Raw genomic sequence first — 15,276 nt, 5'->3', positions numbered from 1 at the left:
CTCGCACATTGGTCTGTCAGACCGAGAAGTCAATAATTCGTTAATTTCTCAGAAAATATCAACACTACGACTTTGCGATTCTCTCTAGCTTCGTTATTCGTCGTTCGTCATCGTTTAGCGTATCGCATGTGTTGGTACAAAGAGGACGTGTGCCACTTTTTTAACACTTTCGGTCTGACACACCGACGCGAGTATAGGAGTAACTTTTTTGGACAAGTGCCTTTTTTTCATATTCTAGAATATTGTTGAATGAAATGTATAAATTAATGTTAGTGGCGTGGGATATTTATTGCATATAATGCTTAAGATCATTACCGGACTATTCTTATTTGATATCAGTCCCTTTTGTAACTGGTTTGAATGGATCCATATATTAACTATTCGTCGTTAGATTCATACGTTCAAAAGCAAAATATAAATTGTTGACTTTCGTATAGTTATTCGCTAAACATAATGGTCATACATATACACACTTGTGAAAGAATTTCACTTGTGGAAGAATTGTAAACAGTAAATTATCAACTAATCGGTAGCTTATGGTAATTTTTAACAGCTACAGTTTCGGGGATATTTTTTTACTATGGACAATTTCGACAAGAAAACAAGAAAAAGGAAAAGAAGTTCCTAGAAATCCTTTTATATCATCTTTTTATGCAACATCTAAAAAAAGGCATTAGTTCTAAGTTTACCAAGAAACAGAGACAAAGAATATTAGAAATATGCAAACTTTATATTCCAGAACATTTATCATCTGGTAATTATCTAGAAGGTCGCTATACATTCTTCTCTTCGATAAAAGACCCGAAAAACACGCAACAACTGCATGAAATGTGAAAAATATGTTTGTTTCGAGCATGCAGTTATGCTATGTTCTGATTTTTAATCCAATGAAACCACAATCGCTTAGTACCTTTTTATGTTATTTTATAGCTCTTTATACTACCATGAATTATATTCAGTTGCATACTTTTAATCAATAACAGTGAAAACTTCGAATTTCGTTACTTGTGTTGGAGTATCAAAAATTACTCTATTTTGAGAAGGCTGAAACTATTAACTATTAAAACATAATAAAGACGAAGAAAACATATTTTTATGAGTTTTTTCATTCAATCATACCCTCTTCTTCAAATAAATGCCGATAAAGCCTGAAAAATACACAATGGCAACATTACAGAGTAGTTCAATTTTCGGTCTGTGACACCGTGCGCGAGTATACGTGTTACGATTTTGCACGCGAGTACAGGAGGGTTAATCGCTTGCGATATACTCACTCACGATATTTTTCAGATCAGCTCTTTACAACGATGCGCGATATCGCGCGATAATCTCTCATAATCTGTCTGTCAAACCTGCATCCCTTTAATCATACTGCCATTATTTGTTATGGGCAAGGTCGTACTGGTGGAACAAAACCATATCGCTAAAAGTGCGAATGCAAGTATAAAATTCCTGATAAGTGAAACTAACTAACTGAAAAGCAAGCAAATTCAATCGAATATTAACAAAAATGTGTAAAAATAATTATGATTATGCAGCAATAAGCATGCAATAGGTGATCGACTCAGCGCTCACTTGATGAAGTGTTTCATATGTATAGAGCTGAACATTTATTTCGATATATCGTTCCACCCATCTAGCATATTTTGTTCCACCTGTCTGATGTATGTACCCTTAGAAAAATCCTCGGTCGAAAACTACTAAATAAATTTGGTAATGCAAAATTAGTAGAATGTACAAATTTTTTGTACATATTGTCAACAAACCCGCATCCCTACCAGAGATTAGTATATTTTATTTGATAACATTAGTAAGCTTGGATTTTGTCATATCTGAAAACTGGTGAGAAAAGCACGTATTAACCATTTTCATTGTTCCCATAAGGCAATACGGAGGTATAATAAGGATATAATTCTGATACGTGCATTTTCGGCGAGAAAATGTAGCCGATATTGGGCTTCCGAATCATGGTTCTGCTTGACATATGTGTTTATTAGTACGGTCGAAAATGACTATAGATTGGTAGTATTTACCAAAAAATTCGTTATATTTACTAATTATTTCTCTCAGTGTAGTGTCTCCTGTCAAAGCAACGCGATTTTCGCAGCCAAAGCTTGGACAGTTCTATCTTTTTCCGCACTATTATGGGTGATTTCACGCTTTGCTCTGATTGGTTGACTGATAAAAATCGTTGTTGAAGAGAAAAATCGCGCTCATTGTGAATGATTGTAAATTCGGCATTAGTCGTTATCTACGATTTTTTTGGTGTATTCGGATGAAACATACATCCATTTTTCCAAGTGTTTTTTTACATCGTTATTTTTTAAAATTTGATGGATCCTAAATTCCTACACAGATAACTTACTTAGTTTTTTTACTGGGATTGATGTTGGGAGATTGTGGAAGAATATCAATTTTGATCAATTGTAACATAACCATACGCGAACTTTATATGGCTTGTACTCTGGGTCTTGGCAAAATTTGAATCCTTGATTCCATCCCATTTTGTTGACACTTTGCTTCATATTTTTCATCAGTATGTTCAAGTAAACGTTCTGATCCAATACACCATCGATGAAAACCAAATTGCTCATACATGCACCCTCATACCATCCCTCCACCACCACCATGTTTAAACGTTGATTTCAGATTTTTGACGTAGGACTACGTCTTTCATTTCTTTACCGGGGTGTATAATCAAAGTTTCGAAAACGAAAGCGTTACGCCGGAGACCGAGATTTTGAGTGTTAATAGCTACTAAACAACTGAACGAAATGGTATGATAAACACTTCATTCGAAAGATAAAATGTCTACGCGTTCTATACTTGTTACTTTCTGATCCAAAAACTTGTTTCAATAGTCTTAAATTTGCTTTCAAAATGGGCTATTGAAATCACCAATCGGTATATAAGCGAGCGCCGCTCGGAAATCCACTCAGTTCTAATTGAACAGCGATTGGAGCATGTTGTCGCTGTTGTGGTGAAGCTCTTCATTTACATGAAAGCGCGGATGAACGGTGTCACCAAGAGCCTGTTTGTGCACCTTAGGCCAGAAGGGAATCCATCAGGAGGAGAGTGATGCTACAAACGGTTCCCCAGGAAGATCTCGAAGCAGCCGCTACACACACACACATACACGCACGGAATTCTTTCCGTTTGGATCGAGAAAGATCCGGAAAATAATCTGCCAGTTCCTCTAGGAATTTAAAAATACATTCATGTGAAAGAGTTTATTTGAATGTTTTCTATCCATGTAACACTGTGACCAAATATGTTTCAATCAAGTGCTATTAACAGATGGTTATCGAGTTAGCATTAACCACTGGTGGGCTTCCAGTATCGAGGAAAATGTGGAAATATCTAATCGTTACTGAAAATAATCTGCCAGTTCCTCTGGGAATTTAAAATTACATTCATATGAAAGAGTTTATTTTAATGTTTTCCATCCATGTAACACTTTGACCAAATACATTAGGTTTTGTGATTTTTCAATCAATCGCAATCAACAGGATAGCTTCTGAAGATTATTCTTCCCCATCAGTAGGATATTTCCGTATCCAATATTGGATGCATAAAACCTTGTGCCTCCAACGTAACGCTCTCGTTTTCGAAGTTCTCCAAATATTCATTCATTCAGAATGAATTCAGATTCAACTTCATACAAATGATCTCTAAATCAACGATAGTCCTACGTCACCCTTGCGGTTATACCATAGATATAACCCACTTCCTGTTTTTTTTTTATGTATGATTCATTGTTGGCTTCCTCTATACGAAACGATAACCATCGGAGCAAAAATATCTACGGAAATAACAACTTACCAGTAAGACATTGAAGTGTTTCATGCTATTTGAGGGGCTTAGAATGAAAGGGGTGTAAGTGATTTGATCGATTTCTCTACATCGACTCTCTCTTTTGATCATAGCATAGCCTCAAATACAATCCCAGCTGTATTTGACAATGTGGAAGATAGGTCAGAACCTCACCTATCAGATTCTATAACTTAAATTGGAAGGTTTTTGCAATTGAGTTATTACCTAAAGAAAAAGTTGATGAAGAGAAATCTATCAAGTCACTTACACCCCTGCATTCTAAGCCCCTCATTTGTAATAATCAAATTGAAGTTACCTATTTTTTTTGCTGAGATACTGATTGCCCCTTTGTGCTTGGGCATTCAAGCTGCCCTTCCTAGACATATTACAAACTTTTTGTTTGCTCAATTTTATTTTTATCGATGGTGAAATGGATTAGAATATTTACTTGCACATCCTGAAGGAAAATATGAAGCAAAGTGTAAACAAAATGTGATGGAATCGAGGATTTAAATTTTGCCAAGACCATCACCCAGAGCTCAAGACATATAAAGTTCGCACATGGTCACATTACAATTGCTCAAAAGTTATTGATATTTCTCCACAATCATCCGACCCGACATCAATCCCGGTAAAAAACTGAGGAAGTTATCTGTGTAGGAAATATAGAAACCATTAAATTTCTAAAAATACCGATTTTAAAAACCACTTGATGCAAAAATTGATAAATATTCCTTTCAAATACACCAAAAACTCGTAGATAAGGCCAAAAACAGCTAAAGGTAGTTGCAATGAACAAGGGATACCACCCTAATGATGGAAGTCGGAAATTTTGCCAACGCCTTCGAAATCGAGTTGAGATTTCAACCAACGTACGATTATGAGTTTGAGTCAATTTTCATACTTTAGCACATACATTCGCCATTTTTAGAGAAATAAGAACCACTATTCTGAATAACAGATAGCAGATCTTTTAACTCTCATATGACACTATGATTTTGTCTAAATAGAATGTTCCGAAAGCTTGTTTTCGATATTCAAAAGAAGGGAAAAGAGATCTGCATGGTGGAGAACGATTACGGATTTGAGTCACTGTAGTTATATAACGCGTTTTATAAAACTTACCTTGAGGTTTTGAAGTTCATTCCAATAAGACTACCCAGCAAACATTAAGTCGTATGAATAGCTATAATTGGAGGCGATATACATACAACCAAGACACATTTGTATGATATATGATGAAGATAACTAGCATATACACACAAAAGTGGAGGCGATATACGTATATGCCATATTTTGTACGCATATAAAGCCGTATATAACGATATGCGATGCTTTTTGGACTGATATGCGATTTGATACGCCAACGTTACCACTCAATCCATCGATGACATGGAAAATCGTGTTTTTGCATTTTATGCGATTTTAGATATATATGATCGATATTTTGATTGATATTTTATGCGATTGTGATTTGATACGAAATTATATGTGACTTATCATGTGCAAAGTTATACGATTTAATGTTTGCTGGGTAGGCGCAATTTGATACGCGTATAGCGCGAGTAACTTGGTGCGATATAGCACCTGTTTTGTGACTAATGAAAACTGATAGAACGGCGCAAATTGGCTAGGCAACGCGAGATGGCGCAGCACTCGTAAGACCAGACTCGCGTGACGAACCACAGTTTCTCGTGCTGGTCGTGCCGGGTTTGGTGGTTGTGTTGGTGTACAATTATGTAGCGTCGTGAGTCTGACATTGTAGGGTTGTACAGGTCGGGTGGTGATGTTAAACACTGGGGTGCTACCATTATGGGGGTGAAGTGTTTCTATGTGCTAAAAGTGGCACAGTGGGTAAGAGGGGAAAATCAATTAAAAACGATTTTAATGCTAATGAATCGTTTCATTAATGAGATTTCTCCGCGATAAATATTAAAATAATGTGAAACTTTGTTTTAACTTAAAAAATATCCGTTAAATAAAATATGTAGCTTGAGACAACACCAGAAATCAGGCGGTATACAGCTAGTCACTTGGAAAATGTTTTTTTTAGTTTCAGTTTTATATTGAAAGCAGGAGTTTTCACTTCATATAAACCTAAAAACATGTTGCATTATGTTTATGATATATATGGGTCGTGTTGGTCCTCTCGTTAGCTCACGAGTGCTTTACGCTGCATTAAGGTGAAGGTGAAAGGCTCGATTTTCTCGCTCGATTTTCAAGAATTTTGCGAAACAGTGGGCAGAAAATGATCGTTTTCGCAAACTTCCCATCGAGTCATATCAACCAAACTCTAATCGATTAGTCACAAGATATTAAATTTTCATCTGCCGTCGCAATGTATAATGAAAAACGTCGGAAAACTCGAGCTAGTGCTCTGCAAGTTAAATTTTCATTTTTCAATTTTCCGCAATGGTTTTGTTTGTATTGGTGAAGGCATCGTTATTTTTTCGACACTGATACCAGACAACATCATTGAAATAGCTATAAAAACCTCACACGGAACACTGCCACGGCTGCCTCTGCTGTCAAAAATAATAAACGGAAAAGTATTAAATTCAATCAAAGCGCACCGGCCAACGAAGAGAAGAGTTAAGGCTCTCCAACGTGAATATGTGAAAAAAAAAGTTCAACGATGGAAAATATTAAGGAATTATCAACAGCGAGCCTTAAACCTTAAACAATTTTTATATATAACTAGCTGACCCGGCAAACTTCGTCCCGCCTAAAACTGATGTTTTTGTTATCAATACCTTTAAACGTTCACGTTTTCTTACTAAGCGCACCTTCATGGATCTAATTGCGGTTCATTGTATCTGCTAATTGATACAATTTCCTTCTACTATAAATTTCTTAGTAATTCTACGAAAACTCATTATAATATCAAATTCTTTTCAGACACAATTCTCGATCAGGATAGTTCAATCACTTGCAAATAACATATATCTCCGTTACCGAATCACCCAAGGGAATCGCGGTTTTCGAAAAAAAAATTTTGGTGCCAAATGTCTCAAAATTGCATGAAACGTCGAGATCTAGTATCATCTCGAAAAACTTTTCTTGCCAAAAATCGTTATTCTGGAACTTTTTTCGGAGTACGAAACGCAAAGTATGGTTTTGGATGTTAACAAAAATAGTTATCTCGATTTTTCATTCGGAACTTGCTACGAAATGTTGATTTGCACGATAAAACACCCTATGCAAAATATTAGCTCATTCGCACTTCGTATCACAAACGTTAAAATTTGAGCTTTTTTGAGAAACGAAAAATCACCGAAAATCGAGGTTTCAAAAGAAAAGTTTGATGCCAAATGTCTTAAAATTGAATTAATCGTCGTTTATGAATTTAAAAATCGTCGTTTATGAATTTAAAAAAAGTCATTTTTGGAAAAAAAAAAAACGGAAAAATTATTTTCGGACCATCGGTTAATTTTGAAAAATCATAACTCAATAACATAAAATAACGCATCTCTGAATTTTGGATATGTTATCCAGAAAAAAATCTTTCAAGCTTTCAAGAAAAAATATAAAAAAAATACAGCGCCCTTGGTCCCGAGACAATGCAAACTATAAAAAAAATACAGTCAATAATTACAAGACCAAAATCCAAAATTTCTGCAAGTATAACATTTGTCGAAAAGAGACTAATTGGCTTTAATTTGATATGTTGGATTGCCCGAAGTAACCAGACGAAGGAAAGTCGCGTCTAAGTTCCGTCATCGGTTACCGCGTGATTGTTGTTTTTTTGCCGCTGAAGAGTTCATTTCGCTATCTGGATAGTGAGTGAAGTACCCTGCCAGAAAGTGGATAGACTTTCATCCTGAAAGTGGATAGAGACTTTCATCCTGAAAGTGGATAGAGACTTGCATCTTTCATCTTTCATTTCAGACTTTCAGACGGATTGATTTATATTTTGTCGCTGCTTCGCCGACATTGGAGTTTTCGCCGAGTCATCGTGCCAACAGTGCCAGTGCGGGTAAGCTTTTACCGACGACTGTGTGTAGTGGTGTCGTAAGCACATTCCCACCACCAACGAGCTTTCAGCACGCTCCCGTTCATCTGCACTGGAGTGCGTTCATAGTTGAATAAGATTATATACACTGGAGAAAATATTTATTAATTATAAGTTTTTTTTTTGTTTTTGTGAATTATTTTATTGTGAAATATTGTTCAAAAAATACTTAGAATATAAGTGCAAATTTGAAAATGGCAGAGAGTGGGGGACCTTCGGATATGGAGATCTCTGACTCTAGTTCCCTCCTAACTGATAAAAAAGTCACTCAAACGTGTTCCAAATACGGAAGATACTTCTTCTGGGGACGAGTCAGCTAACCCTACCAAGCCTTCCTCCAAAAAACTAGCAAATCTCCCATCTGTCCTTACCGATCCCACTTTACCTTCAACCTCGTCTTCTCCCTCTGTTCTTCCCGCTCCCTCTCAACCTTCGCCTTCCCACCCTACTGTCCCCGATCCCTCTCAATCCCCGTCCTCGCCTTCCCCCCCCCCTGTTATTCTCACTCCCCGTGTAAGGGTCTATCCAGAAGATGCGCCCGGAACTGATCCCTGGGTTGTTTTCTTTAGGCCTAAGCCAAATGGAAAGGCGTTGAGAGTCATGCAGATCACGGAGATTCGGCAGTAAGTCGGGTCTCTTACATGGGTCTCCCCCAGGGCTCACGTTTAAGCCCCCTTTTGTACAACTTCTACGTAAGCGACATTGACAATTGCCTTGCACAAAATTGCAACCTAAGACAACTTGCAGATGATGGAGTGGTGTCTGTCGTAGGATCAAACGAATCCGACTTGCAAGAACCCTTACAAGATACATTGAACAGTTTTTCAACCTGGGCCATTGGGCTAGGGATCGAATTCTCCACGGAGAAAACAGAGATGGTGGTTTTTTCTAGGAAGCATAAATCAGCAAAACCAAAGCTTCAACTTTTGGGTAAACCGATCACTCATGCTATGTCATTCAAGTATCTTGGGGTCTGGTACGACTCCAAATGTACTTGGGGGGCCCATATTAGGTATCTGAGTAAAAAATGCCAACAAAGAATAAACTTTCTCCGTACAATTACCGGCACATGGTGGGGAACCCATCCAGAAGATCTTATAATGTTGTATAGAACAACTATTCTCTCAGTGATGGAGTACGGCAGTTTCTGTTTTCAATCAGCTGCCAAAACACACTTCATTAAACTCGAGCGAATTCAGTATCTTTGTCTCCGTATTGCGTTGGGATGTATGCCCTCAACGCATACCATGAGTCTCGAGGTTTTGGCAGGCGTACTCCCACTAAAAGATCGCTTCAATTTATTATCTCTTCGGTTCCTCATCCGGTGTAAGGTTATGAACCCATTGGTGATCGGAAATTTTGAGCAGCTGATCGGGCTAAATTTTCATTCTGGATTCATGACTTCATATCATGAATTCATCTCCATGCAGGTTGATCCTTCTTCGTATATTCCCAACCGTGTTTGTTTTCCTGACTACATCAATTCCTCTGTACATTTTGATCTGTTCATGAAGGAGAAAATCCATGGAATTCCAGATTATCTTCGATCGAGGATCGTTCCAACGATCTTCGGTGCAAAGCATGGGGATATCAATTGTGATAATATGTACCTTACTGATGGGTCCTCTATGAATGAGTCCACAGGATTTGGAGTGTTCAACGAATTTTTTAGCACCTCCCACAGTCTTCAGAATCCTTGCTCAGTGTATATTGCTGAATTGGCAGCGATACACTGGGCGCTGGACAGCGTCGCCTCACGACCTGTTGAACACTATTGCATTGTAACGGATAGTCTTAGCTCTGTCGAAGCTATCCATTCAGTGAGGCCGGAAAAGCACTCGCCGTATTTCCTTGAGAGAATACGAGAAATTTTGAGTGCTTTATCCAGACGCTGTTATGTCATTACCTTTGTCTGGGTCCCTTCAAATTGCTCAATTCAGCGTCAAATCGCCTTCAATGAATTTTATTCTTTAGTCCGCAAAAATACCATAGTTAAAGGGCCAACACGAAATTATTGCGACACCGAAAATGTCATGCCAATTTTCTTATAATGTTTAGGATCAAACCAAAATTTTAGGGTAGTTTTATACATATATTTACTTCAAAAATCAAAAGAAAAGTTAATCGATGGAGCCTTGAGTGTAAAATTGAACACATTTTCGCTTGATGCCCTCCATCAAAGTCTTTACAGTGTCATCCGGTACCAGTTTCTCAGTTTTTTTTCCATTTTCTTAACATGTCCATCTCGTCTTTGACTGTCTTCTTGCTCTTCCGAAGTTCCCGCTTCATTATTGCCCAGTACTGCTCCACCGGGTGCAGCTCCGGACAGTTTGGCGGGTTCATGTCCTTTGGAACAAAATGAACAGAATTGGCCTCATACCACTCCAGGACACTTTTAGAATAGTGGCATGATGCCAAATCTGGCCAACATAGCGGAGCTTCGTCGTGCTGCTGCAAGAACGGTAAATGGCGCTTCTCGAGGCACTCAGATTTGTAGATCTCGCCATTTACTGTGCCCTTTGTCACGAAAGACTCACTCCTCAGTCCGCAAGAGCAGATGGCCTGCCAAACGAGATATTTGGAGGCGAACTTCGACATTTTCTTCTTATTAAATTTGTCGTCCACATCGAACTTGCTCTTGCTGGTGGAAAACTCCAATCCCGGAATTTGCTTAAATATATTATATACTTTTATATACGTTTCGTCGTCCATCACACAGCAGCCATATTTTGTCAGCATCTTCTCGTAGAGCTTCCGTGCCCGAGTTTTAGCCGTCGATTGTTGCCGCTCATCGCGGTTTAGGAAGTTCTGTACCTTGTATGTATGTAGTCCAGCTCTCTTCTTTGCATTCTGGACGTAGCTCTGCGACATGCCGATCTTTTTAGCCAAATCACGGCTTGAGACGTTGGGATTTGCTTTAATCATCCGTTTCCCCTTTCCCTCCGCCTTTTAATTCTCCGGTCCCGGTTTTCTTCCAGCTCCTTTGCCGTGGTCCAACGTAAACCGCTCCTGGAACCGCTTCAACACTCTGGAGACGGTTGAATGGTGAATATTCAACATTTTTCCCAACTGCCGGTGCGACAGGTCAGGAAATTCCAGGTATTTGGAAAGAATTTGTTCTCTCGACTCGCGTTGGTTCAGCTCCATTTTCGTTGAATCGAGAAACACGACTTCGAGTTTGACAGCATGTAGACAATACACATCAATGAGAAAGTGTGCAAAATTGGGTTGATTTTTACCCAATGGTAAAAAAGTTATGCCCTGTTGAATGTGTCGCAATAATTTCGTGTTCGCCCTTTAACTGGCAACGCAAATGGAACGAAGATGAATTGGACCGGTGGCTCCACTCGATTATCCCTAAGATTAGCCTCAAATCATGGTTCAAAAGTATGGACTTGAGTCGGGACTTTATTCGCACCTTCTCCCGACTCATGTCCAATCACTGTTCGTTAGACGCGCTACTCTTTCGTATTAATCTTGCCGACAACAATCTTTGTATTTGTGGCCAAGGTTACCACGCCATCGAGCACGTTGTTTGGTCGTGCGAGCTGTATCTTGTCGCCAGATCGAATAGAAGACACCCTTCGGGCCCGAGGAAGGCAGCCCGGGGTGCCGGTGATAGACGTGTTGGCTCGGTTAGACCTTGATTACATGTCCCAAATATATGTATTCCTTAAAGCTATCGACCTTCGTGTGTGATTGTCCTTATACCCTTATTTTTTCCTTTTCCTTTTCCTTTGTGAGAGATCGAATCCCTTCTTAAGAATAAGATGAAATGTAAATACATATTAGATATAAGATAGGTTTAAGTGCTCCCTTGGCCGAGTGGTTAGCGTCATAACTAACATGCCGGGTGTTCGGGTTCGATTCCCGTTCTGGTCGGGGGAATTTTTCGTCAAAGAAATTCCCTCCGACTTGCACTGTGATCACGCGTATACTAGAGCTTGCCACTCAGAATGCATTCAAGGCGTGTTATTTGGCATACAAATCTCAACTAAGTACTAATAAAAATGACGCAAGTAATACTACGTTGAGACGGCGAAGTTCCTCTAGGAACGTTAGTGCCAATGAAAAAAAAAAAAAAAAAGGTTTAAGAATTGAGTGTGATGAGTGTGTTCGAGAGTGTGAGTGTGATCATTGTCAACATATCCTCATATCTCCTCCTTTTTCTGAAGAAAATATGTCACCCTTCTAAACTCGAGTCGACTGCGAGTAATCGGTAATAACATTAGAATTAAGGAAATATGTATATATACTAGTAACAATACAGTAAGGAGTTCGGCTCCTTTAAACTTATATAACTGAGCCTGTAAAAATAAACGATTTAGATTAAAAAAAATTAATATGTCGATCATCCGAATCGGTGCAGTAATTCAAAAGTTTTGGACCACCCTAAAAAGAATTTTTTTTAGAAAACCGATACGTCAAGACCGCCCAATCCTACTGGGGACCCTTTAAGGCTATATAAGATGCACCAGCTCACTAAGCACAAACAAGATGAGAATGAAACAATATGTTTGTTCCTGTGACGTTTGTTCTCATTTCGATGAAATAAATCCTGGACGTAAAACAATCAGTTTCATTCCTCATCAATTTACAATTTCGAAAAACCCACATTTGAGGGGTTGACCGATCAGTATCATTACTGTATATGTGAGAGGTTAACTAATTTGGTAAGCGCGCTTTTGCGACCACAACCTTAATGAATATGCTTATTCAGGCTCTTTCGCCTCACGAAACCGCGAATGTTAATTCATGTTTGAAAGGTCCCGCAGTCGGCACCGAAGCCCTCGCTTCAGGTTGCGTATCTGCATTGACCTTTTCTTCGATGAGGGAACACTCTCCAAAAGTTTTTTTTTTCGAAGTTTAATTGATTGATGACATATTAATAATTAATGTCGCTAAGTGGCTAATCACGACGACGCGAAGTGGCGCTTCGTAGTTTTGGTTTGGGCTCGGGAGAAAACTTGTTCAAATTGTGTATATTTCAATGGCAAATTTAACGTACAGGTGCTCGGATAGGTTAACAATTGCTCATTCATCGCCATTATTCAACGGAAGATCATTTAGACGAAAATCCGGAATCCTTGACACATTGCGAAAGTGATTGTATTTTTAGCTATTCAAAACCGATACATCGACCGCCATATTCTGTTCAATGAGGACAGCCGCATAATGCATCATATACCTACTAAAATATTTCTATCTTTTGTGTTTCGTGCGCCTCACATAGGATGTTACTTTGTGGTGTCTCATACGGTATTTAACACTTTATGAGGCACTAAATACACTCGACAAAAAAAGTAGAGGAACAGAGTGCGAAGTCGTAAATTTTATGTGATGTTTGACATGTTGTAACTTCGTGAAAAATCAACGCACATCGATAGGATGCGCATCACTTTGAAGCTACAATTTTCAGGTATTACAATATTTTACGTACACATTTTTATCCTGGTGTGTGTAGGTGTAGTGGGTATCAATATCGGGGAGAAATGAATAATCGATAGCGTATGAATATGTGTGAGTATCATCACTTCTTACAATATATGATCTACAAACGAATGAAACGAAAGTTACGAATTCACTCCGTAACGGCTTAGCATATTCGATGAATCTCGACAAAATACCATGACGGCTACACAAATTTTGCGCTGTATTTAAAAAAAAAAGATTCCCTTTTTCATTAATCGCGATTACAGTAATAATTATTCGATGTATTTTTATTTTTACTTTGATTTTTCATTATTCGATACAAAATTACTCGATTAAAATCGCAGATATACGATCATTTGAATTAATTGAACGATTAACCGACGTCTCTACAAAGATGACACAGTCCTGACCAGTGTTGCCAAATTTTAATTTGAACACCAAATGGGTTAAAAATCTTTCTCATCTGTACTTTTTTTTCTAAAAATCTGTACCATCGAAAACATTAGTTGTAGAGAAAAAAACTAATTTATTAGCATGGAAAAATACTAATTCATTTACTACTAATACTACACTTACATTTGCAAGTCGTTCGTGTGTTTTATGATGCTCATACATAGTTTTTTTTTTCTAAATCTAGATTGCATACTATAATTTATTAAAATTTTCGTGCTGCCGCCACGATATTTAATCAAATCGATTAAACCCAAAATAGCGTTCATCATATCAAGGCTGAGACGATTTCGAAGCTCATGAATTATCTTAAAATTTAATAGCATTGGATATTGAAACAACGCAAGATTCCTCGCAGATATTAGGGAGAGGTATCAAATAAGAATTTTTCAGCTCTTAATGTAGCATCGTGAATTTAGGTTTTTCAGTGTAGAACAAAAGATTGAATCTGTCAATCTGGGGCAAAATATACGTCGCATCGTCCGACGCGAATCCTTTCAGACGCTCCTTGTAAGGAATTCCGTGTTTATGAAACTGATCAATCATTGTATTGTAAATGCTTTTATAATCAGCAACACCAAGCGATACTGCGGCGTAAAAGCCGTCATGTACATACCTTAATGTTGCTTTTTTCAAATGTAAGTAATTTCATACCTGGAAAAGTCTGTACCAATTTGTACTTTTTTACGAAAATCTATACTCTGTACCGTACAGAATCTGTTCCAAAAATAACGAAAAAATCTGTACATTTCCGCTAAAACTTAATCCATAATATAAAAATATTTCCAGACACAATTTTCGTACATGATTTCTACCCACTTGCAAAAAATGTGTCACTGAGTTACATACAAAATATATTTGAAAGGGTTTAGCTAATTTCCATCAATATTTTTCGTTTTAAAAGCGTGTTTATTCCACCCGAAAATCTGTTTCTATTTTTACAGAAATAGAAAACGAAGGTCAATGTCGTCTATGTCAAATTGCCATGCACTATTACAGAATTACAGAATGAACCGAGTTATTCTGACCCGATCGTATTTTAGAATACGGGTGAGAAGTTGATCAGTAGACGGATCTGAAATTTCCGAGGCAATTACGCTATCGATTGCCATTACAATGCATTGCGTTTTAGCCTGGCAATAGCAAAGGCTGTGTCGGTGTTGTTTTTGATAGCTTCTCGCAGGTGAATTTATTCGTCCTCATGCTGCTTCTGTCGATTGTGTCGTAGGAATCGAAGTTGTTCGCCCCTTACCTTCGCGTACATGCCGACCATGAATCGTTTGCATATCTTACGACATCATAGAATGGCGTTGCCCTGGTTGCGTTGAATCATCGTTCGACAATAAAAATGCATTTTATACTATTATTTTTTGAGTTATTGTTTGTAACAAAATATTTGTGTCTCTGAGTCTCTGAGTCTCACTTCACGTTTCCGGTTGATTATTCGTTTCATTATTGGTAAGGTTTTTTCATTCGCTCAAACATTCTTGTTTTCAATTCAAACCACACTAATCCTGAGGAACGAAAACAAAATTTTCTATTTTCGTTGACCAAATATGACCGCATAT

The sequence above is a fragment of the Toxorhynchites rutilus genome, chromosome 3 (genome assembly GCF_029784135.1).
Source record: "Toxorhynchites rutilus septentrionalis strain SRP chromosome 3, ASM2978413v1, whole genome shotgun sequence".
In the NCBI taxonomy this organism is placed as follows: domain Eukaryota; kingdom Metazoa; phylum Arthropoda; class Insecta; order Diptera; family Culicidae; genus Toxorhynchites; species Toxorhynchites rutilus.
Note: the sequence above shows the minus strand (reverse complement) of the source record.